Raw genomic sequence first — 2,889 nt, forward strand, 5'->3', positions numbered from 1 at the left:
TCCACCCGCCATTCCTGGCTTCCTCTACATTTTCACATTTTGACCAATTGGTTTTCTTGAAAGATGTTTTATTTTGTATACCCGTGTCTTTAATCCAGCTGGAATTATTAATAGATGTTATATATATATTTTTTTCCTGCAAGCGGCAAACCAGTTAGGCCTGCCTCATTTGAAAACTACCCTTTCCCACTGAACTGCCCTGCAGTCCGTCACCCACGTCTGAGAGTCGCCCTCTCATTGATATGTGGCAACCTGGTTCCAGGTTCTCTCTTGCCCTTTATCCCCTTTCCCGGACCCAGCTCACTGTTCTTTTTCACAGTTTTCTTGGCTATTCCTCAACATTTATTCTCACAAATGAATTGTTTTAAAATGTTTACTTTTGAGAGAGCATGAGCGAGGGAGGGGCAGAGAGAGGGAAAGACAATCTCAAGCAGGATCCCCACTGTTAAGTGCAGAGTCTGACGTCCCACGAACCGTGAGATCATGACCTGAGCTGAAATGAAGAGTTGGATGCTTAACCGACTGAGCCACCTGGGCACCCCTCTCACAAGTGAATTTTAAGATGACTAGGGGCCCCTGGCTGGGTCAGCCAGTGGAGCATGCAGCTCTTGATCTCAGGATTGTGAGTTTGAGCCCCATATAAGGTATGGAGATTACTTAAAGTCTTTAAAAAATAAATAAACAGAGGCACCTGGGTGGCTTAGTTGGTTGAGCATCCGACTTCGGCTCAGGTCATGATCTCATGGTCTGTGGGCTCAAGCCCCGCATTGGGCCCTGCGCTGACAGCTCAGAGCCTGGAGCCTGCTTCTGATCCTGTGTCTCCCTCTCTCTCTTCCCCTCCCTTGCTTGTGCTCTGTCTCTCTCTGCTTCTCAAAAATAAATAAACATTAAAAAAAATTTTTAAACAAACAATAATAAAAAAAAAAAAGATTATTCCCTTCAAAAACACACAAGCCTTCTTAGGATCCTAATGGATTCTAATATATTAATGTTACATATTTTGAGAAAAATCTTTTGATTTGTTCAGAATTCATTTTTATTTTATTTTGAGAGAGAGAGAGAGCAAGAGAGCAGGCGGGGAGGGTCAAGCAGGAGAACCCCAAGCAAGGTCCGTGCCCAGCATGGAGCCTTATGCAGGACAAAATCTCACCACCTTGAGATCATGACCTTAGCTGAAATCAAGAGTCTGATGCTTAACTGTCTGAGCCACCCAGGCGCCCTAGGATTTATTTTTAATTAACAAGTACTGAATTTTAGTTATGGAGATAAAGCAACAAACAAACCAATCAAATTCCCTGCCTCTTGGAACTTAACTTAGAAGGCTTCTCTTTCCATTTTGATTGTGCTGTAATTTGGTTGAATTTAACCTGCAAAAATCTAGAGGAAGCCTAAACTCAGAGTTTTCAGATCAGGAAAATACTTGGCTTCATGTCTGCTAGTGTAACAGAGTGGGGAAAGGACACTGGATTTCAGGTCCCAGGGAAGGCACTATTACCAATGTTACTATTATTATTAGTTGCCAATAGTCTATGGAGAATTGCTTCATAAAGTGATTTTTTATTTTTTTATTAAAAAACGTTTTTTAATGTTTTATTTATTTCTGAGAGAGACAGCATGAGCAGGGGAGGGTCAGAGAGAGAGGGAGACACAGAATCTGAAACAGGCTCCAGGCTCCTAGTTAGCTGTCAGCACAGAGCCCAACACAGGGCTCAAACCCACAAAACACGAGATCATGACCTCAGCTGAAGTTGGATGCTTAACCAAGTGAGCCACCCCGGTTACCCCATAAAGTGATTTTTTATACCATCTTTAGGTTTAGTATGAAGTATATTCTGAGACTAATAAAAGTAATTGAAGAACTTTTCTTCCTTGATTTTGAATCAAATAACTATTCTATATAGCTAGATGTGATTTTATGTATGTTTTACAGAAACTACAGATCTTCCTTGACTTAAAGACCTGTACCCCCACCTTAGATAGTAGTTTAGCAATACATTCAGTTCTTACATGGCCACACGCCTGACTGCCATGTCCATTCTAGGAACTTAACTGTCATCTCAGTGCTGTTTACAACAATTTCAGAAAATGGAAATGGCTTCTGTGTTCACCTGCAGGAATGACTTAAATCAGTGGAGGTCTAGCCTCCCAGTGGAGCATCAGGCAGATAAAAAATGTGGTGGATCATTAGCAACTGAATAGCTGATATGTTTTCATGAGAATAAGCTGGTTGTAAAATGGAGTGTATGCCATAAGGTCATTTCTGTTTTAAAAATAAAACTCAGTGCCTGGGTGGTTTAGTCAGTTAAGTGCCTGACTCTTGGTTTCATCTCGTGTCATGAACTCGCTATTTGTAGGTTTGAGCCCCATGTCGGGCAGTGCACAGCCTGCTTGGGATTCTCTCTCTCTCTCTCTCTCTCTCTCAGCCCCTCCCCTGCTCACACTCTTTCTCTTTCTCAAAATAAATCAACTTAATAAAATAAAATAAAATAAAATAACTCAGTGGAGGCTGGGTGGCTCATTAAGCTGAGTGTTCAGTTCAGGTCGTGATCTCATGGTTCATGAGATCGAGCCCCACATCAGGCTCTGTGCTGACAGTGCAGATTCTGCTTGGGATTCTCTCTCTACCTCTCTTTGCCACTCCCCTACTTGTACGCATGCGCTCTCTCTCTCTCTCTCTCTCTCTCTCTCTCAGAAATAAATAAAACATTAAAAATAAATAAATAAACAAACAAACATTAAAAAATAAAAATATATAAAACTCACACGTACGTGTGTGTATATCTGCACGTTTGTGGAGTAAAATTTGATTCCTACAGCCATTGAAATATTGCCCTAGAGCTCCGTTCACCCATTGTGTTCCCACCTCCCAAACCCAGTGAATGCTTCCTT

This window comes from Crocuta crocuta, unplaced genomic scaffold, assembly GCF_008692635.1.
Source record: "Crocuta crocuta isolate KB4526 unplaced genomic scaffold, BGI_CrCroc_1.0 scaffold77, whole genome shotgun sequence".
NCBI lineage: Eukaryota > Metazoa > Chordata > Mammalia > Carnivora > Hyaenidae > Crocuta > Crocuta crocuta.